Source organism: Carcharodon carcharias, chromosome 9, assembly GCF_017639515.1.
Source record: "Carcharodon carcharias isolate sCarCar2 chromosome 9, sCarCar2.pri, whole genome shotgun sequence".
Lineage (NCBI taxonomy): Eukaryota > Metazoa > Chordata > Chondrichthyes > Lamniformes > Lamnidae > Carcharodon > Carcharodon carcharias.
The window spans coordinates 28,627,379-28,653,514 of record NC_054475.1 but is presented as its reverse complement, the minus strand read 5'-3'; positions in this window follow the sequence as shown (position 1 = coordinate 28,653,514).

The window sequence follows — 26,136 nt, the reverse complement described above, 5'->3', positions numbered from 1 at the left end:
TTACTGCTACAAAATTTGCTCACCCATTTCAGATGCTGATCTCCAGCTCAGGTAACCATAGCCTCTGAGATTCGAGCAGTAGCTCAAGAACTGGAGGAACTCCAATCTTTTTATGCTGAGCTCCTGCACTTTACTGCCTCTTCGTCACAATTTCCCAAGCCATTTGAGTCATGGGAATTACCAGAGAACCATTAATGAAAGTGTGGGACTCTCATGCTGAAAACTCGAATTTTCCACACTTTCCAAGAAATTTGGAAAGTCGATGCTAACTGAAGCCCAAATACTCAGACTGGTTTACTGTTACTCCGCTGTTCAGGCTGACTCATACTGATAAAGCTGTTCTAGTTGATTTAAATTGCATCTCCTTTGAGAATTGTTTTGCAATTTTTCTGCACTTTCATTGTAATTTAGCAAATGGAAAGCTTCCCATCATCAATCTGATAAGGATGGGGAATGCAGACTGCATGTGGAGAAGGTGTTGGTTGTGACAGAAAGGGCTCTGGGCACTCCACTTGCTCACAGTCATGGATGTATAAGTAACAGGCCTCTTGGGCTGCAACATGAGATTGAGATGGTGCAGAGGCAGCAACTATAAAAGGACAGGTTGCTCAAAGAGCTGGAGCAGGGGAAGGGAGAGAGGACTCCTAAAGTAGAAGTGGATGCATTATCCATGATTCAGAAAGGAGGTACTCACAGAGCTTGGACGCAGAGCTGCATGTCAGGATCCTTCAAGACTGGAACAGGCAACAAAGCTCAGCTTTGCCATCCATCAGAGGGGTGATTGAGGCTCTTTCTGCAAGGAAAGGGAATTTCACTTTTTCTCTCTAAAGAGAGAGAAGCATAAGAAATGTACACGCCAGGTTAGTTGTGCTTCCCCATAGTGCAGGGTGCCATAAATTGCACATACATGGCTTTGCATGGGCTACATCTCAATGCAGAGGTCTATCACAACCGCAAAGGTTACCACTCATTGAATGTGCAATCAGTGTATGACCATGTTCATGTTCATGAATGCCTGCTATCCTGACAGCTGTCATGATGCTTTCATTCTATACCAATCCCCTGTCTCCTCAATCTTTCAGCCAGCACATCAAATCAGAGGGTGGATGCTGGTTGACAAGGGCTATCTGCTCTACCTCTGCCTTGTGACCCTACTCTGCAACCCAACCATACGTGGCCAGCATTCCTATAATGAGTGCCGTGCTGTTACGAGCAACATCATTGAGCAGATAATTGGGGTGATCAAGCAATGGTTCAGCTGCAATGACCATCCTGCAGGAGCCTTCAGCGCTTGCTGGAGTGTCTGCGCTGATCCATAGTGGTCTAATGTATCCTTCATAACCTGGCCCTCAAGAGGCCACAGCCCTTGTCAGCACGAATTCAGTGACCACTTCAGGAGGAGAGGAAGAGGAAGAGGAAAAAGAAGATGGTGAAGAAGAGCAGGTGAAGGAAGAGAGGAGACAGCTGTCACATCCATGCTCTGACTGGACTGCCCATGAACGCTTCATCTGACTCCGATTCCCATAATTAAAACTCCAGGTTCACATTTTATAACAATACCACACCTTACTATTCTCTGTTCTTGACCATCACAGCATCTACCTGCTATATTCCTGAGATAAAAACCATCACAAAACAACAATTCGTCATTAACTTTTTCCAAAATGCCACACAAAATGTAACTAATCACTCCTGTGCCTTCCTTTAGTGCCTGTCTATTGCTCCTACAGTGGATGCAGCATGGTTGGTGGAAGGCTGTTTGACCTGCAGCTGGCTTTGCAGGATACTGTTGAATAGCTCTGGACATAGAAGGCCCATCTTTGGACTATAGTATCTCTGCATGGACAATAGCAGTCTGGGCAGGCTGGCTAACAGGCTACTGCATTGACATTGGCAGACTGGAAGATGTGGAAGGACAAGTGCTGCCATCCTGAGAGGGGACAATAGGTTTGTGCTCCACAGAGCCACTGCTACCCCCCTGGGGTTGGTACCTCAGTTATCCTAGTAATCTGTTGGAACATAGATTGCTAAGCGACCGTGTGGCTCTGAAAATCCCCTTGAGAACTGGTATCTGCAGCCATGATGGCAATAATCTGAACCTGGAGTAACTACCATAGCAACCAGCTGAGATTTCATGACCTCAGTCTCAGCTTCCTCTGCAGCACTCAGACATTGGGTGGCCTCTGTTTGTTCTGCAATGGAAACTGAGACAACAGCCATCAGACGCTGCATCATAGTCAGGTCCACAAGTCCACATCTGAAAGGATAGACTTCAAGTTCGGCAAAAAGCCCTGTGCCAAGTTGGAGCCATCTACCTCCATGCCCCTTGACAGTGACAGCAGGGTCTCTGGATGGCCATCCAATTCATCAAGAATTTCTGTGTCCATGCCCTTCAGCCTTTCTCTGTATGCTTCCTCATCAAAGTCTTCATCTGAGTTCTCTGAAGCCAATCTCAGGTGCGAACTTGATCTCCAGGAAACTGGCACCTACCTCATCCTTCCCCTGTGATCGGGCTGCAGCTCACTTATGCCCAGTGACACACCACATACAGATTGTGTCTCTATCTATCCTCAAGAGTTGCACAGCTCCAGTGCCTGAGCTGATGGCTGTGAGCCCCACATCGAGTGATGGTGTTTCTTCTTCAACAGTCACTAGTTCCCCTTGGACTTTACATTCCTCCACCACTTGCTTGGAAGGTTCACTGGCCTCTCGAAGGGCAAAGGCCCTCTCTCCTCTTGTGGTCATCCCACACCAAGGTCTCCAGCATTGCATTAAAGCACCATGGGCACCCGTCTGCCCTGTTGCACCATTTTTCTAGGCTCATCTCATTCAGTAACTCCTCTTTCATCACGACCAGCCTCTGTTGCAACCAAAATGCTCCTAGCGTTTAAAAAGCATAGCCTGGCTTTAAGTACTGTCAGCTGTTCTAGCCTTGCACAATCTTGGGCCTGCTGTTGAGTCATGCTGGACTGGACTGCATGCAACTATCTTTAAATTAGCAAGCAGCAAAAATTTGCATGTTGCCTGCATTTATTTGAACGGGCACACAAGTTAATTGCTGTCACAGACAAATTTAAGGTGTTATCTTAGACTGAGGCTTAGACTGAGGTCATGAAAACTCAGTGATTAAATATATTTGTATGTGGATGTGTGTATTTTCTTACCCTCGGAGTGATTGAGTCAATTTAAATAGCCCTGCAGCAAGCTTTTGTATTTAATAATGATGAAGGTTAGTTTATTTCACACACGTGTGCCCAGAGGTTAACAAAAATGCGATGTTGCACTCACCCGCAATATCACACACATAAAAACTAGACACAGTTAAAGGTAAAACAGTAGTTATAAAAATGGAATTCAACTCAGTTTCTATTTCAATACAGGCCTGATGTGTTGTAGTTGAGTTGTTACTTTAGCTGAAGTGAAGGTCTCGAAAATGCAGAGATTTCTCAGTGATTGTGATGGTTCCTAGAGCTGATCTGCCCGGAGTTGGTTTTCACAGGTAGGCTTGAAGATGGAACAGGTTAGAGGTGAGTGAGAGGCTTAGTTTCGCTTTCAATATATTCTAGGTAGTTAGTTTGCTATTTAACCTACTCCAGCAGTCAATGGTTTTTCCCGTCAGATAATCTCTTTCTCTCTTTCTCTCTGATGTAAGTGTGTCTCAATCTCTGAAGATGTCTCTGAAAATTTACTGCTCTATCTTGAGGACCAAGGTGGTTGCTGCATCAATGACCTCACATCAGTGTCGAGCCATGGTCCCAAATAAGGGATTGTGGTCATTTAAATAACAATGTGAAATCTTCTCCTAGCTGTGGGTTTGTTTTTGAGGTGGCCAAAGCCTTTTGTGATGAGCCAAATTTGCATTTTTTACAATACAGTTGTTGCTAGAGTTTCATTTATCTCCTGGCTGGAACCACTGTGAGTCAATATCAGAGAAGGTAGCGTTGTCCTCTTGGGAAATAAATTGGTTTAATCTACAAAAAGTGTCTGGTAGCTCTGAGGAGCCATCTTAAGTCCCAGCTTTATTTATTTTAAAATATAGGCTTTAAAAATATATCTTCACAACTTTATAAGTACTGTCATGCAGGTATTGTGTCATGACAATTGCATGTGGCGATCCCATGCCCATTTTCAGGGACAATCACATTTCTAGCCCGTCAGGTCATTGAGCGTCAAATTGTGCAGATTAGGGAAAGTCTGCAGTTTTAAACAAGATCTTCTCTTTCCTTAATTGATATCCAGCTGAAGGGTCATGAGGACTCGAAACATCAACTCTTTTCTTCTCCCCCGATGCTGCCAGACCTGCTGAGTTTTTCCAGGTAATTCTGTTTTTGTACTGCTTTCTTCATCATTGGAACCCAGGATTTGTCTACAAAAATGGCTCCAACCCACCAGAAGAATTCCCTCCTTACAGTATGAAAGGTGTTGTACTGCGGGAGTCCTTGGGTCTGTATATGTTTTACATTATTATATTATAATCATGGTGCAATGACCTAAGTCAATTATCTTATTTAACTCCTCTTACGGAACTGATCAATTAATTAAGCAATAATAAGCTTGAAATTGTGCGCACATTAGGGCATGACCACACTTGTGGCTGCTTTGGTGGAAATGGTAAACAAACGCTATTGACGTTAGATCCTATGAACATGAACTAATTTCTTAGGCATGAGATGTAAAGGCATACAAGAACATTATGTAAACTCCCTGAAGGCTACACCAAAATTCATAGGTGATCACAGAGCTAATATTGATTGTGCATTTCTAATGTGTATTTAAAGTTCCGCAATGCATTGCAGAGTGTACAAAAGTACTTTTATTTAGTGCATATGTAGCAGTACACTGTTACTTGCTGGACTCACTACTGTAAAGGTTAGATTTGCGGCCTGAGCCTAGGATCTAGTGAATGCTCCTCTGAACAGGCTGCTAGATAGGATTGCTGACTAAATCCAAGCCTGCTCAAAAATGGTAGTGGATGGACCTTGGGCAGGAAGTTGGCAATAAGTTTTGGTCTCAGCATTGTTGCATTCCCACTGGAAAATATGTGTTAAATGAATTAAAGTTCAGGGAGTGTCGAAGTATTAGTCCATTTTATTTAAGTCTTCAGTTTTCTCAGGAGTACATCAAATAAAATCTGGAATTTCCTCCCATTTATTTATATGATAATTTATTTCGTTGAGTGTATTATCATGAAGGTAATGTTCTGCTAAATGTGAGCTTCCAATCCATACCCTCATCTTGACATTGCTAATTTGATAATCTTTGATCTAGTTTATGGTGTCAAGCCAGTCTTAAATCCTTAACTCTCCTAACGCTCCTGTGAAATGCCTTGCAATGTTTTACTACATTAATGGTGCTACATAAATGCAATTTGATGTTTTCTTTGATTTATTACAAACTGGTATCTTGTTGCTTATTTTAAATTACCTCAAAAATAAAACAATTTTAAGGTAACAATTTGATAGTGTATCAAAATGCCAGCAACATATATGAATAAAGATTAGCAATGTCATCTAATTGTCTAGTTTCTACTGCATTACTGCGTCAGAATGTGAAGGGATAAAAGATAACTTTTATTTAAAAAAAAATAAGTAAAGGAATCAAGCAATTAAGAAACAAGTTCATTTTACCTGGGCATTAATAGTCAAGCTATATCCTGCATCTTTTGAAATAGCAACATTCATATCTATTTTGAACTCACACCCATGGCTAAATATTTACAGATATTCTGGCTGCCTACTGAATGGCCATCTTTAGTAAACTATGACTAATTTTATCTTGCGTACAAGTTTGAGTTATTTCTCATTTTACTTCTTGACAAAGCTGGGTAACTATGGCTTGAAAACTTATAGGATTGAATTTTACTCTGATCGGGTGGGGCCGTGAAATCAAGTGAGATGACGTCGGGCAAGTGTCCCGGGTCATCCTGCACTTGCGCAATATTTCGGTCGGTGGGCACTGCGGGTGTCAAAGCCGCACCCACCATCAATTATAAGACCATTTAAGGCCATTAAAAAGTCAATTGACCAGGATTTCACGTTGCCCGTGCGATTTCGTGCTCGTCGCATGGGCAACACAGGCAGGCGGGCAGCCAACATTTTGCAAAACCACATCCAAGGGCGGGATAAAATGGGCCTGCAACATTGCCAGTGTGAGTAGTGAGGAGTTTAGGAACTGCTGGTTGCTCATTGGTACTTGGCAACTTCATCTCCATTCTGGTCTTCATTGTTAGCATTTCCAGGCTGTATGTGAGGACTCAAGACCCCCAGAGGATTTTGACCATGTGGACCCTTCCAGGCATCAGGCAACCTTCTTTAACCCTGGTAGAGGGATTGTAGTCTCTGCTGGTGGCATCTCCTCTGAGGAGGAAGAGAGGGACAGAAGGGAGAGGAGGTCAGGTGTCCCTGTGCAGCTTCCAGGAGATCGACCTGTGGGAGAAGAGGCGCAGGCACTAGGGGCGCAGGGCCAGCAAGAAGTCCAAGGTGGAAGGGGCCACAGAAGATGCCACTATCCTGCTGCCAGGGTTTACAGGCGGTGATGCAGTTACCTCAATATGTCTGAGGTGCAATGCTGAAGGAGGGTCCACCTCTTCAGAGAGACTGTGACCTCCATTTGTCAGATGATTGGGCCTGAGATCAGCTTCGACTGTGTGGGTGGATTCCCCATGCCAATGGGGTCTGAAGGTCACAGAGGCCCTCAACTTCTATGACTCTGGCTCTTTCCAGGACTCAGTGGGAGATCTGTGTGGAGTTTCCCAATCTGCTGTCCACAGTTGCATCAAGTTGATGATAGAAGCTCTGTTCTGGTGGGTAATGACATTTATTCATTTCCGTACAGCCGAGGCCAGCCAGGCTGAGTGAGCCAGAGGGTTTGCAGCCATTGCTGGGTTCCCCCACATCCAGCGTGCAATTGACTGCACATATGGAGGACTTCCAACTTCTGCCGCCTAATGGATGACTGCAGAGGCTCATCATCTGCCTCCGATCCAGCATTGTCTTGGTCTCCAGTGGTCCTCTAACTGCCGGTGCCCTGGGCACTCTCTGCCTCCTCCTGCACCTCAAGTGAGTGTGAAGTGCCCTCACCAAGTGTACCGACAAAGCCAATAATCTAATGCCCACCGAGGTGTTGGTATCTGCGCTGATGCCTGGTTCAGAGTGCGGGTGTGATGCAGGTACAGATGAAGCCCGGCGGTCCTTTGGCATCAGGGGTGGCCCTTCTGGGTCCTGAGAATGAATGCATGCTGGTGAATCTAAGGGAGAACAAGGACATGTCATTAGTTAAAGTCATCACACTGTCACTGTGCATACCTGGCACCCTGGTGAGCCATGGAGATCTGCATCACAATGCCAACATCTTTCAGTGATAAATGGGGACTCCAGGCTTGAGGCTCCCATCAATTAAGAGGCTACACTAGAATGGTTGCACAAGCCAAAACTCTCACCTCTGTGCACTGTGCTCTTACCTTCACCTGACACCCCCGCCTCTCCATGACGTGGAGAGCTCCCCAGCTCGAAGCTGGCCAGCAGCAGCAGATTGGGCGGGCCTCTGCTTCTCTGTGACCTCTCCAATTGGTTATGGCTTGTCTTCCCCTGAAAGGACAGAGGAGCATTGATTAGTCCACTCTCTACCTGCAGCGCCATTGCAGCCTGGCCAACTCCACCTGAGGAACACCTTGCACAACACATCTGAGTCATGGTCCTCGAGGCACAAGGCACTCAGTCTAAGCTCCCAGGGCTCACCCCCTTGCCCAGCTCTGGCATCATTGACAGTTGGCACTCAGACTCTAGTACCCTTGAGCTTCACAGTGGATGGCCAGCCCTTAACACTTCACCACACTGATCCATGCCGATACGGTATTCACCCCTCCTGAGCACAGCAGGTCATTGAACCTCTTGTGGCACTGCACCCATGTGCACCGCACAACGTCATGGCTGCTGACTTGGGCTGCCACCTCCTCCAGGAGCACCGCAAGGCACTCATCCGGAAAGCAGGGGGCCAAGTGTCCAACTGACCTGCCCTCCCATTTGGCTTCTCCAGCCATTCTGAGGCCATATGTACCGTATCCGAAATGCAGACTGTATGCTTCTTCACCTGCAGCCTCCAAGGAGCCACTTTCAAGCTGGTCACCGGGTCACCATTGGACCCAGGGGCCAACAGGACCCCGCCCCCGCATGGCCCTTCCCAGCCAATAGGAAGCCGTATTTCATGCTGGGTGGGCCTTAATTGGGCAGTCAGCGTCAAACCACGGTCGTGGGCTGATCGCAGTTGGGGGCCTGTTTCCCAGCCACTCCCGGGTCTGCCAATCATGCCCCTGAGCCGAGCTGAAAATTCAGCCCAAAGTTACCAGGCTTAATTTGAAAATCATGTCCGGCAGAAATGTATGCACATGTTGAGTGTGGAAGGCTCGGTTTGCGAACCTTAGCACTGTGACATTATGGTAACTATTTGATATTTTAGACTCAGTAGAAATGTTCAAACACATGTTTTAATAAGAATCAGATTTTGAAATGAAATAACCCCAAATGTGGGGAAGATATTGCATTTTAGTGAGTGGAACATGGAAAATAATTCAAATAACAAATGACCTCAGACAAGGGGAAATCTGCCGGAAATTTTAGCTAAATCTTTAGGGATTTGGAGATAGAGTCCACAGGAATTTAAGTGCCATTTTTTAAATAACAGAAACCTCCATAAACATGATTATTTTGAAAGTACAAAGTAATAAATCAAACAATGGTGCTTGCCATTTGGAAATAATGGTTGTTGGTTTTCACTCTTCCTCCTCCCCACATATGCTGGAAATTGGAGTTGTTAAAATACAGCAGAGGCATTATCCATTATATCCCTGCTGCATTCTGACCAACTGCAACTTTAAGTGGCTAAGACACCTCCTTGAAGCCATCAGAGTGCTTCTTTAAATAATAAGATTGGGCTCCGATGATATAATTGAGTTACAACTGTTATGTTTACTTGATGCCTGAGTAGGGAGTAGTTGTGCTTTCCAGGCTAGGTCAAAGCTGTTGGGATCCAAACCTGTTGCGAGAAGAGACCCAGAAAGTTGTATAATTTTAACTTTTTACAGGTTTTCCTGTGCATCAGCCAGAGCAGGGAATTGTCCCCTGTGCCTCACCATTACAACTTGGCTGCCTCCTACTCTGCGCTTTTCACCTGTTGCCCATCAGTGATTACCCACCCTAAGGCCTCTGATGCAGTTACTATGACTGATACACTTTACAATATGGTTATGTTTTAAAATGTTCCCTTTAACTTGTGGGAGAACGGAGAAGTCTGGAAGCACCCAGCTCAGAGACATGTCCCTGTGATCTGCTTGCCATGGGGATAGAACAGAAAACTATTGCAATATCAAGTGACAGTTTTCACACACTTACACAATATCTCACAAAAAAGGTGACAGCTGCTTTTTGAGACACAGAGAGAGAGAAAAAGATACTGCCAGAGAGAGAGAGAGAGAGGGCAGCTTTTTCCAGTTGGTGAGCAGGGGTGGGGCCCTCTCGCTGATGCGTAAAATGATGTGGGGTGACGTCGGGCATGCATCCTGATGTCTCCCCGTGCCATTTAAATTTTCAGTTCGGCGGGCATGCTGCTGACTCGGCTGCGCGTCTGCCGACCAGTCAACGGCCTATAAAGGCTATTAAAAAAGTAATTGAAATGATTATGGACCTGCCCATCCAACCTTAATGTTGGCGGACAGGCGAAGAGCCCAGGCAGCCTTCAGAAAAAGCATGAAACCTCATCCATGGGCGGGATGAGGTTTCATGAGGGATTTAAAATTTTTGGAATATTTTAAAATAAAAGTCATGGACATGTCCCAGCTCATGTGACAGTGTCAGATGAGGGGACATGTCAGGAAAATTTTCCTAACCTTTAAAAATTTTTTATAACTTCAACCGATCTCCCTGAGGCGGCACTTTGCCTCAGGGAGATCTGTCCGCAAGCGCAAAAGAGCACATTCATGGCTCAGGGAATCCCCCCCCACCCCACCCGCACAGGGATAGTGGCGCACCCCCAAACAGGGGAATCGATCAGAAACCCGCCCGCCTGCACTCGCTCCCACACAACCCCAACCCCCCACCCAATGGAGGGAAAATGCTGCCCAGAGACAAAATAGCTTTGCAGAAGTAGAGAAGGACTGTTTTGTGTTAACATCCAAGGAGGATGCCTGTGAGGCTTCATTTTCTGTTTAAAATGAAGGGAACAGAACCAAAGAGGCTTATGGAGTTTTAATGGACAAGGAGTCACTGAGGTGGGCCTTGCCAGTGAAAATCAAATCTGAAAAACTTGGGCTGAGTGGAACGATTTTCTAAGAACACTGGAAGTTTCAAACCTTTTGAAGGGAGAAGTGAGTCAGCTGGAGAGCTGGGAGTTACTTTGAATGTGTTCCTGTAATGCTACATACCTGCCAGAAATGTCGCACGCAGTGAAAACGGTTGTAAGACATACCTTGATTGTGTTAGTTGATGTGAAAGTATCTTTTCTTTATTTTGATGTATTATTTGCCTATTAAGTAATGTTTGGTTTATGCTGATTTTAGATTGTTTGTTCCAGTAACAGTCTTAAAACATGAAATCTTGTCCTTTGGTTCTTTCTATTGGTCACTGGGAAATCCATCTTTTTTTAAAAATTGGTGGTCTCTATGGGAATTGAAACACAGTTAATTTCTGCAGGATCAGTTTCTCTAGAACATTTGATCTTAATTGCCAGACAGCTTCCTCCAGTCAACTTCCCCAGCCATATTGGTCAGGAATTTATCAAATGGCATACTAATGAGGTCCTTATTAAGATGCAGCTGATGGTAAAGGCTGAGCTGTTCAAATCCCAGAGGGAAACCTGAAACAACTGTCATAACCCATTTTTGCAATTTGTATGTTTCGAGATGCAGGCTTTGAATTCAATAATATTAAGACCACCGAGTCTCAAGAGGTTTTTTATAAAATTAAATAAGCATTTATTAATACAGGAAAAAAATATAAGTACATACATATGCCTACAAAATTACTGCTTTAATAACTACAAAATTCCCTTAACTGATCTGACTCTCAGTTAGATACCCTGGTAAGGCAACAGTAAATCTCACAGATTTAAACAGACATCTGGCAAAGCATACCTTGGACAGTCACATTCAAAATGAGTTTCTTTCAGCTCTGGATCCTCGCAGACAGCAGCTTGAGGTTTCTCACACTTGTTGGATCTGAAAAGCCTCTACATTACCCAGAATCTCCTTTCTCCTTTATATATACCTTTTTCTTTGAGTGTAAATTTTCCATTGTATTACTATGCTTTTAATTTTACCTGTTCTAACAATAACATCCTTTCATTCCATCAATTTTATTCGTAGGCTGAAAAAAATAAACACAGGCCAGAATTTTCCCATCAGTAATTTGGGGGCGGGGCCCGCTCGCCAACAGGAAAATGACGTGCAATGACATCTGGAGGAACCCCTGACGTCATCCCGGTCCCTTTAAATATTCAGGAAGGCGGGCGGACAGCGAAATCAGCTGTCCACCCACCGACCTGTCAATGGCCAATTCAGGCCATTGACAGGCTAATTAAGAACATTAAAGACTTGCCCGTCCAACCTTAAGGCTGGTGGGCAGGCCAGGAGCCCCAGCTGGCTTCTGAAAATATATGAAACCTCATCCACTAGCAGGATGAAGTTTCATGTTTGTTTTTAAAAAGTTTCATAAAGTTTATGTCATTTTTATTAATATGTCCCATCTCGTGTGACATTGTCACATGAGGGGGACATGTTAATAATATTTTTATTTTTCTATTTTTTTAACTTTTGTGCACTGTTACTAATCTCCCTGAGACAGCACTTAGTCTCAGGAAGCAGTGTGCTCTTTGACAGTTGGGGATTCCCTCTATTCCCACCCCGCCCTTGCACAGGAAGGCCACTGGGCAGGCCTTAATTGGCCCGCCCATTCAAAATGGTGGCGGGCCCCGTTTCAGCGGTAGGGGTCGGCTGTCCACCCACCGCTGAGCTGGTGGGGCCTGCACGCCCACCAAGGGCAAAATTCTGCCCACAGTGCCTGGCGTCTTCTTGCTAGAAGTAAGACGTCACCCATTCTTTTGAATGGTTTATTTAAAAATGCAAATTGCCCCCTTGACACATAAACTTCCCAATGTTTATCTAATTACCATTCCAAACCTACTTCTTTCTATACAACTTCTATACACCTATATACCAGTTGGCTTTAATCCATTTAAGACACACACATACACATGCACAAAGACATAGGCATCACTAAACTCTATCTTAAAAAAATAATTTCCAGTAACATTATAGACATTAATCCCTTCATGACAGCCCTGCAATTAAAATTAGTCAAGCATCTCTGCTATCACTTCTGGATAGGTTGGTCATCCACATTCCCAATCAGGTGTGATAAAACAACCCCAATATTTTTCATATTCTTCAATTTGACTACCATATTACAAGATAAAAGTAGGATACTAATACCTTACTGCCTCATGCCCAGAGTTGATGCATTAACATTAGTTTTTGCATTAATTTAATTTCAAATTAGAACACACTCAGTTTTGGAGGTTTTCTCCAATATACAAAGTCAAAGTTTCAGCAAAACAAAGTAAGTGACAGCCACTCGCTGACTTATTCCACAGGGCAATGCCTTGACCAATCAGGGTCATGCTGCCTGGCTTAAATTTCAAACAATGCTTGGCAGTAATTGTCAGTCACCATCAGTGGTGCATTCTCCATGGCAATACCATTTGCCAACCAATCAGCACTCTCTTCACATACAGTATATATTGTTATTTTCCCCCTTACGTAGGTATTCTTGTGAGTGTCCTGGTGAGTACAAGATGAAAAGCTTAGACATATCTCTTTTTCTTCAGCAATACTAAAGTCAAGGTGGCAATGGTTCTTAACCATACTCTTGCCATAGCTTCCATACCCATCCTAAGGAGAATAGGCAAGAGTGGGAGCCATTTTGATTTGTATAACTCTCCTTTAGCCAGATGCATAACCAGCCGCTTAACCATGGCTCACTAAGACAACTGGGAATCTGAATGATGCATCCAAACCATAAAGTCACTCACCAAATTCCCAATTAAATGATAAGAAACAAAATCCATGTTCATTCCTGAGATTAAATGTCTGACCCAGACCATCATGTACTGCATGTATTCATGCTTTGCTGCAGTTGTTGCTAGGTTTTCCCATTCTCTAGGTTTCAAGCAATTTACAAACAATTTCCTTTTTTTGGTTTTCTCTATCCATCATTACTATTCACTGAGATTACAAACAGCAAAGAATGATAATCATGATATAACCCTCGCCCAAGGAATGCAATTACCTCAGAAAATTGTTAGAAAAGCTTTATCTACATGTCATTGCAATGAAAATGATATCTCACTCATAGCAAATGAAGATTAAAATTCTTTTCTGAAAAGGGCAATTATCAGCCTTTAAACTGAGGCACTCTTTGGGGTTCTTTTCACTACTTGTGTGGTGATAGATATCTATTATTTTTTGTTGTGTGGATGTGTCACAATTAGATTTATGTTTTCATTTATATAGTGTGAGAAAACAACATTTAGTGCACCATGGCTTTTAGTAATTCTCTCTGCATTTTGTGAGGGTGGAACTCTTTGTTTTCAGGAATCCTACCCCTTTCTTAGTTGGCCCTGTGCCACCCTTGCAAAGATTGTGCGTGCATATGCTGCCCTGAATCTCTACCAATACTGTTCTGATATCACCTGTTTCAAGGCAGATCTGACCAATTAGAAGTGTCCTTCTCCTTTTATAGCCTTCCCTGCTTCGATGCAGATTGGTTCCTGATCTTCTCCTGTTATTTCACTTAACAGCATACTGGAGATCAAGTGGCAAATTGGGCTCTAATCCTGGTCTCCAATCAGTACATTGAGCTTCATCTATTTTGCAGAGCTGAATATATGTTAATTTTAGCAATTCCAAAGGCACCAAAATAAATTCCTGAAACCTAAAAATTAAAGCTTAGTTCTGTTTTGGTTTTAAATGTGGCTGGGTTAAATTGGGTTTCTGCAGACTGAGGCAAATTCCTTGAAAGCAAACATGGAAATTCCACATGCATTTTTATTGCCCCTTCTTATGACTTTAACGCATGCCTTTGGTAAATCCTCAGGTTTACTGTATCTCTGCCACTAGAACACAAGAATCTATTATGCCACTTATGTATAACAGAATATCCTAGGAAATTTCCAATGTAGAAAATATAGGGGCATGCTGGACTTTCTTTTAAAGAGGCTTATGAGTTTCATTTTAGAGCTTGTGTCTTCGTATTGAATGTCCTTGAGTAAGGGTTGGTCAATTCTGTAGTAGGTTCTTCCAGTCGTATGAGATCTCAAGCTGCAGAAAAAAACTTTTTTTTGTTTTATTTATGAGAATTTTAATTTCAACCTTGTCGTTAGGAAAACTTGTTTTAGATGTGAGCGAACGTTCTGTAGAGTTTAAGTATTAATAAAGATCTTCAGTGATCAAAGAATTAAATGTATTCTAGTAGTTTTGTTTTAGCCTGGTATGGCCCTATTTCACTTTTTTTTTTTACTGTTAATGTATAAACATTTCCAATAAATAATATTAAAATATATCAGCATATTTAAGGACCCTCTTGCATCGTTATGCATCATGCACATACTTGCACATATTCCTGCTTCATGTTTTGGAGGAAGCTGAAACAATCTAGCCATATGTTAATTATCCCTATCAACGGTGTACTGTCCACAAACTCAATGGGCAACATTTTCCCCCCGTTGGGGGGGGGTGTTGTGGAGGGAGAGTGCGGGAGCGGCGTCCCTGGTCAGGCGGTGGGGGGAGGGGTGCCGCCATTTAACGTGGGTGGGCCAATTAGGGCCCGCCCAGTGTGACATCTACCAGGGAGCAATATGCGCTCACTGTGTGGGTGGGGGGAGGGGTGGAGGTGGGATTCCCTCAGCCGGCACTGTGCTCTTTCGTGCATGTGTGCGAAAGAGTGCACAGGTCTCCCTGAGGCAACGCGCTGCCGCAGGGAGATAGGTTCCGAGCTAAAACTTTTAATAAACATGTTTAAAAAATTTCCCTGCCATGTTCCCTCATGTGACACTGTCCCATGAGTTGGGACATTTCCATAAGTTTTATTGAAACCTTTCTTAAAAATGTAAATATCCTCATGAAACCTCACCCCGCCCGTGGATGAGGTTTCATGATCTTTCCGAGGCCTGCCTGGGCTCCCAGCCTGCCCGCCAACCTTAAGGTTGGACGGGCCGGTCCATCAATCAGGTTCATTAGATTTTTAATGGCTTTAATAGGCTGTTGAATCAGCTGCGCATCCGCCGACCTGAAAATCTAAATGATGCGGGGTGAAGTCTGGATACATACCTGACGTATCCCCCCCCTCATTTTACGCTTCGGCTAGTGGGCCCCGCCCCCGCTCGCCGGCCAGAAAAACCTGTCCAATGTGTTGTAATCATGTTGGCACAGATCTACCCCAGTGCAAGACATGAGGAGGAATCATCCCAGATTTGTACAAAGTGCGGTAGCAGAAAAGAGTCGTTTTACCTGCCAGTCGCAATGATGGGCTTTCACGCCATATCATCCCATTCCTGCCTCATTAATTACGCAGCCACAGGAAACACAGCTGTTTTGCTGGCGGGCAGCCTCAAATTAGCCCGCCGTACCATTAAATCGCCCAGGAGGTAGGGTGGGGGGCTGGTGAGGGGTGTGCGTGGTGGGGAGGGGGCGATAATTCCGACGAGCAGGGCTTATAATGAGATGCTAAAGTATTGAAATTAGATTCCCGATGTGCTCCCTGCCCACCATAACGCCCGACGCCAACGGAGCTGGAAAATTCTGGCCATGGTTTCACCACAGTTCGACATTCATTGCCTTCCGGCTTGTATGGCTCTAACTACTGTACTGGAGCTGACACAATGGGGCTGAAATTGTACTGTGTGATAGCAATAAAGAAAAATTTATAACATATTTGTATGAAGTTTTGGTTTTTTTACAAAAAGCTATTAGCCCAGTTATGTTAGACTGATTAATACCTTATTTAAGTCAATGGACAGAGGAATTTCCTACAAATACATTAAAATGTCCATTATTGATACAGCACACTGTTATTTCAACTTGAATACTACTCAAGCTCTGGACCACTACTTGAGTGATACTTACTTCAGCAGACATGATCAGAACTGTCTTTGATTCATGGGGTCTGTTCAGAGATATTTTGATTGGATTTATATAAATTCTAGCATAAATATAAAAAAATACAAATAAAGGCAATAATCAGTTCTAGCAATGAGCTACATAAAAGCACAATATTAAAGAATTACTGTTTGTATAAAAAAGAAAACTGAGAATTTTTCATTCATTTTCATACTAAGGAAAGAAGTATCAGTTAGGCGCTTGTAGACAAAGCAATCCTGAGCATAGCAGGTCCAAGTTCTTTCTAGAATTGGTCCTAATGTGGATAAAATAATGTAGTGTTTATGTCACTGGGTTGGTAATCCAGTAGAAAATGCATTCAAATTCCACCATGGAAGGTTGAGAATTTTAGTTGTTTTCAGTGATTAAGTGGCATCAAATGGATTAAATTAAACATAAGAGATTTAAAATTCAGAGCAGGAGAAAACATTTAAAACATTTTTACAGAGCGTTATGAAGCTATGGAATGCACAGAGATCATGTAAACACACTTAAGCATAACAGGTGGCTAAAGGAAAGGGAAAATAACAGGATATGGGGATAAAGTGAGTAGGTGGGATTAAGATGACTGCTCATGTTGGAGATAAGCAGCATCATGGGCTAGTTGGGATAAAGTGCCTGTTTTTGTGTTACAAGTTCTATGAACATTTATGTGCCATGGATTCAGGCCTCACTCAGAATATGAGCATTTAGTCAAGGCTGGCAATTCAGTTGTGAGAGTGAGAGAATTGCTGTATTGTTGGAGGCCTGGTTTGCCCACTGAAGGAGATGTGAAAGATTCTGTGACGCTATTAAAGAATAGCAAGGATTTCTGTGTTCAGAGACGAGAGTGGCCTTTTGATTCAGAGGCGAGAAGCTACATTTAACCCAAACTGACACTTTTATACCATTTCCCACTTTCAGTTCTCCTTGATGTCTCTATCCACTCCCAAGAGAATATTGCTATTTCAATTATATTTCTGTTACCAGATATTGTTCCCTCAAAATTTGCATTTCACATTTATCTACATTGAGTTGCATTTACCATGTATCTACATGTATGCCATCAATACTGTACCATGTATGCCATCTACATTGTCTTGGAATTTTCCTCAAAGTTAACCATGCACTCATTTTTTGGTAGATTTTGACATCATGGAGAAACATGAGATACAATCATAAAAACAAAGACATTTTAGTTCAAGAGGAGCCATTCTTCTCTATGTTGCATTTAGTGCTGTGCATTTTTAAATATTCTGCTTCACACAAATGCAAGGATTGCAATACAACTTCAGTCAGAACAGCACCAGTTTATCATCATAGGATGTGAAATCTCCTTGAAGAGTGAGTGCCTGCTTCACTTCAGCTACACCAACTAACGGCAGGTTGTCTTCAAGTCTTTAGCTGCAAGATTTGGCTCAGTGGCACCATTGGAGGCTGTGTGATAGAAGCTGAATATCCTCCTGGGGGTGTGTGCCACCCTGCTAGCCACTCCCTATGCAGCCCACATGGAGCACTATCTTGAACAGGATGCTTGTGTGGGCACCCTGGCACCCTCTGTGAACACTAGAAGTAACTGTTATATCCTATCAAAATGTCACATAACTCTACTGGCTGTGGTGACGCCCATTTACCAAATTTGGACCATGAGGTCCAGTCAATGAATATGCACAACACTCACAAAAGATCAAACATTGAGCTGCAAAATGAGCCAGGCTTGCAGTTAGCTTTTAGAAGTAATTTTGAGAAACTCCTGCTATTGCAAAGTGTCTAAAAGTACTCTGGAGTGTTCTTGAGGGTGCTGGAGTGAGTTCCTGGATTTGGCATTGAATTTTACTGCATCTTCACAGGGATGGCAAAGGGGTAGGTGACCTGTCCACACAAAGGCTGCAACAAGTGACAGGACTGCAGTTGCAGTATCGCTGGATCTCAGCATGACAGAGCAGAGGCTGCAGAGACAGCAAGCTGCATGTGATGCCCTCTGCCAAGTTGGAGGCAGATTCTTGCATGCTCTTTGACAATGACAGGAGACCAAACAGTGCACCCAGCATCTTGGTTCATTGCCTATTAGCATTCTTCTGTACGCTGCCCTATCTGAGTCCACAGTAGCAGATCCCATCTGCAACCTCACTATCTGGGGAGCTGGCACAAGCACCATCATTACCCCTGGCCTGGCTGCAGCCCAGTTACAGCCATTGACTCACCATGTGCTGATCCCAACTGTATACTAACCATGGGCTCTGTCACGGCTGGCCCTATGATCTGGAGTACCATTCCTCCAAAGGGCTCAAGAGTTGTTTGGGAGGCATCTTTTTCTCCCAGAGCTTCGCTTTGTTCTCTTCTATTGAATACCACCTTGCTTGGTGAGAGAGAGGGAGAAGAATGTTTGGTGATGTGCCTTAAATAGCTGAATGAAGATAGCGAGATATGGGGTGAGAACGGCGGTATTGTTAGGTGTGTGAGGGTGAAGTGAAATATCTGGATATTATGTGTGAGTCCTGAGTGCAAAGGAGTGCTGCTGGGTGAGTGATGAGGGTGTGGTACCGTGAGCAGTGTGAGATGTTGTTGTGGTGGGTAAGAGATGTCACGTGAAGGTGCATTCACTGGCCTTAACCACCCATGTGAGGTCATTAAACTCCATGTGGCATTGCTGCCTTGGTCTAGGCTCTGGGAGTTGACCTTCCTGGCCACCTGTTGTCAATCCCTTTTGAGGGTTGTCCTTGAGGCTCTTTGTGGAACCACGGTGTCTCTCCTCCTGTCCAATTCCATTATCAAGGCCTCCAGAAAAGTAATCTTGACCTTGAAGCCCTCTCTCTGCCCAGTTCCATTTTCCTTGTTTAGAATTGCAGCAATAGTATTCAGCAGCAACTTCCTGTCATTCAGTGCAGTTTCCCTTTGAAAGAAACAGACTGCCTTGAAGAAGATGACTTGCTGCATCATGTGCTATCAGCGAAGGCTGCTCAGCTTCTTGCTGGACGCAGAGGCAGCTAACGCGGCACTCAGCTTTACATTCCAATCTGCATGCTACCCACTTCCACCGGAACCAGAGCAGGCAGGTCGCAAATTCTGACCCCTGTGCCTGAATGATTGCACAAGCTAATTTTTAGCTCTTTTAACCTTTGTAAAAGAGTCCAGAGTCTTGCAGACTTGTTTCCAGACATGATACATTCCATCCATATAGTCTGGGGCCAGGGGCTGTAAAGGACTTAGCTTTTTGCATTGAGTCTCTAAAAGGAATCACTGGTTAACTGGTGTCAAATGATTCCTGCAGTATAACTGCAGCATTAAACAGATGCTTTTGCTTTCAATATTTTATCATGATGACAGCAGAATGTATAAGCACATGCAGGATAAAGCTAATAATTCAATCGACTGGTATACTAAGTCAAGCGTCTTCTATGTACTGGAAATGTTGTAATTAAAGCAGATAGCAATAGTTTAACACAAAACATTCCATTTAATTTACCACATTTTTAAAGAATTCTCCTTTCTGGTTTTGTAATTCATTCATTTCAGCCTCATAAAAAAGACCAGCATTGCCAGAGAGCCATTTCACTAATGTCAGCCACAGACTTTATCAGACACTGACTCCACTGAATCAGCAAGAGATTCACATCTTTATTTTGGCCCTGGACTCTGGCTCTGGACTCTGATCCAAAGCAGTCATTTTGAAATTCAGTGCTAGCTCAATGAACATAGCCCTCCAGGACAAATGTGAACAGGGTGGAGTATTTCTGGTGGCTTACAACAATGCTTCCCAAACTGGGCTCCACAAATCCCTGGGACCAGCAGAGACTTTCTGGGGCCCACAAAATAACATGGAAATTCTTGCCAAGCAAGGCCGGCCTTATCTCACCCAGGCGATCTGGGTGACTGCCTAGGACGATGGGGCCAAGAGTAAGCGAATGAACAGCAGCTGAAGACAGACCTTGGGGTGAGCTGTGAGGGGTAAGCAGGGTGTGACTGCCACATGTGCAGTGCAGAATGGACTGGCTGTCTCACCTAGGAGGGAACGTGTGCTGAGAATGGCATCAAGGAAACCTGGCAGATTTGCTACAAGGGCTGGTAGCAGGCTCCAGGTGAGTTCAGCCTTATTCCAGTGAGGAGTTTAAAAAAAAAATAGTTAATTACTATATACTTAAACTGAAAGAAAGGGTGACAAAATACTAACTCACCTAGGGTGTCATTTTCCCTAGGGCTGGGAAGGCAAAGAACAGGTTCCCTCTGGGAGTGAAGAATGATTTACGAGATCTATTGCTAATATTACACCAAAGATAGTCAGACTCCGCAGTAAGAAGCAGACATACCCTTCTCACTGAAATTGTAAGTGAATATTTTCTTAAAGGCATTATTAAACACTCTGTAGGTGCAGCACTTTCATATTATGAGTATTATTTAGATGGAGGTCCATGATTACCTATCATTTTAAAAGGGATTCTTCAACTAAAAAAAGCTTGAGAATGTCACTGATTTACAAGGTGATAGGGATTTGGGAATGTAAAAAGATTCTTCTTAATGTGTAGCAGACATTTTCAACTTTGCGATGGAATAACTAAATTGGAAAGTGCTTTGTATTTAAACTAATGAGGTACAAATTACTGCACCAACATAACTAGACCAATCCCTTGTGTCTCATCAGTCAGACTCAGGTTGTGATTCCTGATGCAGAATTGATTAGTTTCATGTTTATCTAGTATCAGCCAAAATACAATTGTATTTTATCAACTTAAAAATCTTCAAAGCTGAATTGCATTTTGCCATGTTTTTTTTAGCAGTATTCTATCAATCATTGCACTAAAATTAAACCTATGGTTTTAATGTAACAAGTAATACACATATTAGAGATGGTGAAGAAGATTATCGGCTGGTGATTCAGTGCCTGGGTACGAAAACAGGAAAAGATGAATCCACTTCCCCGCAGAGCTATTATTACAGTGTTTATTACACTCACTGTCTGGAAGCACAGCAGAAGTCGATAGCAAAAACAGCCAGTTGTTTTTTTTTAATGATTAATGAATTGCTCTGTTTTTCCATTTTTATGTGTTGCCATCCTCTTGATCTGGAAGTGTGCTGACAGCCAGTGAAAACAAAATGATGACAAAGCATTAACAATATACGGGCAAAACTTCCTGTCTAGGCTACAGTGCAGCTGCAAGAGACATCCTGGAGACAGAATACTTGCGAATGGGATGTTACTGGTGGACGAAAATAGTCATAGAGAGTCAATTTAACAAAATGTTTTTCTACGCTGATTGCTGTTATTTTTCTAATCACATTAGGGTCAATACAATATATATTAAAGGCATTTTATCTTTCTGAGTTACCCCTCAATTTTCCTCTTGCCCCTTCTCTAGCTTCTGTGAACCACACAGCAATTTTCAGCCAAACTGGTGCACAGGATACCAGATCATGGACCTGTGATACTCGCTTAAAGGGTGCCTGTGGGCAGCTTGCCTCAACTACCCTTGTTGTCTACCACCTCCTTTGTGCTTAACTCCTCTTGTGTAGACAGTTCAGTTGAAATAAAGGGAAGGTGTAGAACAGAGATATGTGTTCCATCACTTCTGACATGTCATCTTAATACAACTAACGTACCATCAGTTTATCAAAGCAACTGTTTTCTTTTCAGTGAAATTTTGTTGAAGCTTAATTTTAATTTTGCAATTAAATTCCAACTCATAACAGGCCTCTTTGCATTATCCAAATATTTGCATTAGGTAAGTTTATGAGACATTATTTGTGGTTTCTACTGCTGTTTAATGTGAAGTAGGAGTTCAAAAATATATGCATACGTTTCTAGATAACCGAATAAAAATCAATTTGTTATTGTTTTAATTCTGCTAACAACTGTAACATAATATTGTGTGCACTTATCAAATGAATGCTGAATGTATTCATGTCAAATTCCTAAGTCTACTACTTCAACTATGATATTAATGCTTCTATTCTGTTACTGATGTTAAAATTGTAGTCTGATTAAGCATTGAAAAGATAGGATAATATCGCAAAGAGCAATTACCAGGCTATTTGCCTGCTTTGCAATGGGCACTATTCAATCACATATGCTGTGTTGAGTAGGCACTTGCTGCTAAATACACATTTCAGTAGGATTATGTTGGACTAGTGTCTGATTGCCATTGGGACATCAATGGTATTTGCAATGGAGCCTTCCAATGATGCAGACCAGAAGTACCAGTTGGCCTCTCTTGTATCCATAGCTGTTATGGAGGTTTTGGAATTCACATTTCAAGGCACAGTCATGGTGGCCTCAGTTTACAGGCAATCATATAAGCTTGCAAGGCTTCACAAATGCCTAATACTCTGTGTTGATTGATATCAGAGCATAAAATACAGCTATCCTTCTGTAGGGTGAGGACCTAAGTTGAGATCATGGGTGGGATCTTCCGTCTCCGCCCACTACTGGGATTGTTTGGTCCTGCAGAAAGTCAATCGACTTTTGGCTCAGCCGCTGAATCTCCTATGGTGGGTCCTGCCATGACAGGGCAATAAAATCCCAGCCCATAGCTTTGGTGCTCTTCAGTGACACCATGGTTATGGCAGATGGCTGAATACCCCTGCAGATCATGTGATGTGCCTCAATCGCAAACTTCCCGCTGAATCCGAGGGTCTTTTTGTACGGGCATCCCATCTTGTCCACATTGTTGACTCTATTGTCCTATGTTCCTGAGCTGTTGGCCTCTGTATTCCTGGATTCTACTCTTCTGCCTGTTCTACTATGAATTATCTACCACTGGTACTCGATTTGAGCTCTCAGGCACAAGACCCCTCTGTATTATTCAATTTGTTCCTTGTCATAGTGCTACTTTGAAAAATTCCTCTTTGTTAAACTCTTTTTTAAACAGCATCAGCTGGATCAGTTAGTGGTGCTTTCACATCTGAGTCAGAAGATTGTGGGTTTAAGAGTGCTGCATTGCCAGAAGTGCTACCTTTTGGATGAGACATTAAACCGAGGTCCCCTCTGCCCTCTTAGGGCATAAAAGATCTCACAGTTCTGCTTTGAAGAAGAAGTTGAGTTATCCCTGGTGTCCTGGCCAAAATTTATCATTCAATCAACAATACAAGATCAGATTAATGTGTTTCTGTTTGCACAAGTTTGCTGTGCACATATTAGTTGCCACATTTCCAACATTACAATGGTGCCTTCTCTTCAAAAGTGCTTCACTGGCTGTGATGCACTTTGGGACATCCTGTGGACATGGACAGTGCTCTATAAGTGCAAGTCTTTTTCTTTTATCTGATTCTAGATCTGACCAAGAGTAAGATACCCTTTATCGGCTGTGCAGCTGCAGACTGCTGCACATGTTGCTGTCGAGCATAAATAATGATTTTTTTCACCATGTTTCTTGATCTAATTTTGGAAAGACAGGAATCAGGTCACCAACTTGTGGGTCATTTGAGCTTTTTACCAGCACAATGCTGCTTTTTATTTTAGTTTTCTTTTTGGAAATCCATTCCAGGCCTGATCTTAACTGTCAAATTACATTACAATTATTGGGAATTATTCTGTACAAACTCATAAAAGAACACAAATATTCCAGAAGGATGAGGTGTTCAAAATTATACCAATCATACCAAATGCTTTGATAATGTTGAACCACGCCCTGAAGGAATTATCACTGTGAAATGCATCCATTTATCTGATATTGTCAAAAAAGAGACTTTGAGAATGTATTAGTCTGTATGTTGATGCATAAGGCAAAAGTGAAACCATTATTCCTCAATCTGTCTTTGCTTCAAATTATTGATTTCTTTTCCGACGCAGCTTTCAGCCTCATATGATTAATAGACTTACTGTGTCAGAATATGAAAGCTTGAACATTTTTCTTGTGGAAGTATCCACCTCAGTTTATTTATTCCTGAAATATGTCCTCAACAATTAGAGTACAATAAACTGGTTAAAATTTAATTGTCCAGATAAGCATAATATTTCTGTTTTAATCCATGCATTTATGTCAGTGAAGAGATTCTTATATGACGTGGTGTCGCAGAATGTTTATTTACCACTCAAGCACCGATAAAATGGACAAGTCAAGTTTCAAACAATGACATACTGTACAAGAATAGATTTTCATAATCATTTTAATAAAGCTTTACAAAAGGCGGTAGACAAAATCAATGGCACGATAGGAATCTGATGCTGCTGCTAGATATTTGACTATTAGTTGGCATCCTTGATATTTTAAGAATTAGGTTTATATTACACTCACAGACAGGACAAGATAGGCATTATTCTTCTTGAAGCTGAGTCTAGTTCTAAAAGTCTAGATGACAGCTTATATGAGATTGAGTTCTTTGTACGGCTCTATTATTAGCCACTAAAACACAACAGAAAACAACATGATACCCATTTCAGCAGAATGTGGCGTCAAATGTTTTGCAATTAATGTTATTATGAACAGACCTGTGCGCAACAATGTAGAGAAAGCTGCACTCACGTTGGCAATGCCGGTGAGCAACCTGTGCCTTCTTGTACACATTCCAGCAGATCTTGTAAATTCTTGATTTTTTTTTGCCCCAAGTGCTTTGCCCCACCTGTAACCTTGGAGGGAATTAATTCCTCTCATTGTTTGTAAAGGTGACAAATTCAAATAATTTACAGCTCAGTGACCATAGGAATATAAAGGGAGTGGCTCCTCTGATACTCATTATCCTTTCGCCTTGTTTTTATTCTTTACATTAAGTCTTTTAATTCTCAGTCAGTTTGTTTAAGATCTTAATAATTGACAACAGCTGTCACTTGATTTGATTATGAACTGAAAATGTGCCTATTTAGGAAGTCACTAAGTTTGTTAAGTCGTACTTATATTGATTTCATGTGAGATTGTAAAAGGTGTGGTGAAAGTCAAAATCCACCACACCCTCATTCCCCTATTATGCATTACTATTGTTAAATATAATTTAAAAACACATGCTGATGACTAATTTTATTTGAATCTAGGGTGAGGTAAATTTTCTGATTTTGCTTGTACTATTTACACAAAGGTAATCAAATCTTTGGATTAAAAAAATGAGAGGTGGAGTGAATTTTATGCTGCTCAATAGGAGGAGTACAGGCTGGGTAATGGAACAACTGTGTCATGCTTTCCAAGACCTGTTAATCACATAGGGTAGTTATTTATCAAATAACTAGCTGTCTGATTTTTGTCTCTTTATAATGCTCCAACATGGTTTAGCTTCAATCTGCGTCATTAAGACAATTTCAATCCCCATAATTGGCATCTTTGTGGCCTTTCTGAATGAAATTTCCAATTAAGCTTGAAGTAATGTCAAGTAAATGGCAGATTTGGTTTTTGAACTTGCACTTACTCAGTTTTGGGTTAAAATTACTCATGTGCCAGAGGTGAGAATGATATTCTGCTTATGACTGTAATAACATTTAGTGCACTTAAACGTTTAATTGTATGAAATGAACTTATGTAGAGAATATTACATATTAGCTACTAATGTTAAGTTACTCGGGGCTGGATTTTACAGCCACAAATTGGGCAAGCACAACTCACTGCCCAACCTGTCCAACCTTTCCTCATAAGATAAATCCCTCATCCCAGGAATCAGTCAAATGAACCTTCTTTGATCTGCTTCTAAAGCAATTATGTCCTTTCTTAAATAAGGGGACCAAAACTGTACATTGTCAATGTGGTTTCACCAATGTCTTGTGCAACAGTAGCAAAATATCCCTAATTTTAAATTCCATTCCCCTTGAAATAAACAACACATTCCGTTTGTCTTCCTAATTATTTCTGGTACGTGCATACTAACCTTTTGAGATTCATGTACCAGGACATCCAGATCCTTCTGTGCCTCAGAGTTCTGCAATCTCTCTCCATTTAAATAATATGCTGCTTTTCTATTCTCCCTGCCAAAGTGGACAAGTTCACATTTTTCTCTATTATACGCCAAAATTTTGCCCACTCACTTAACCTATCGGTATTCCT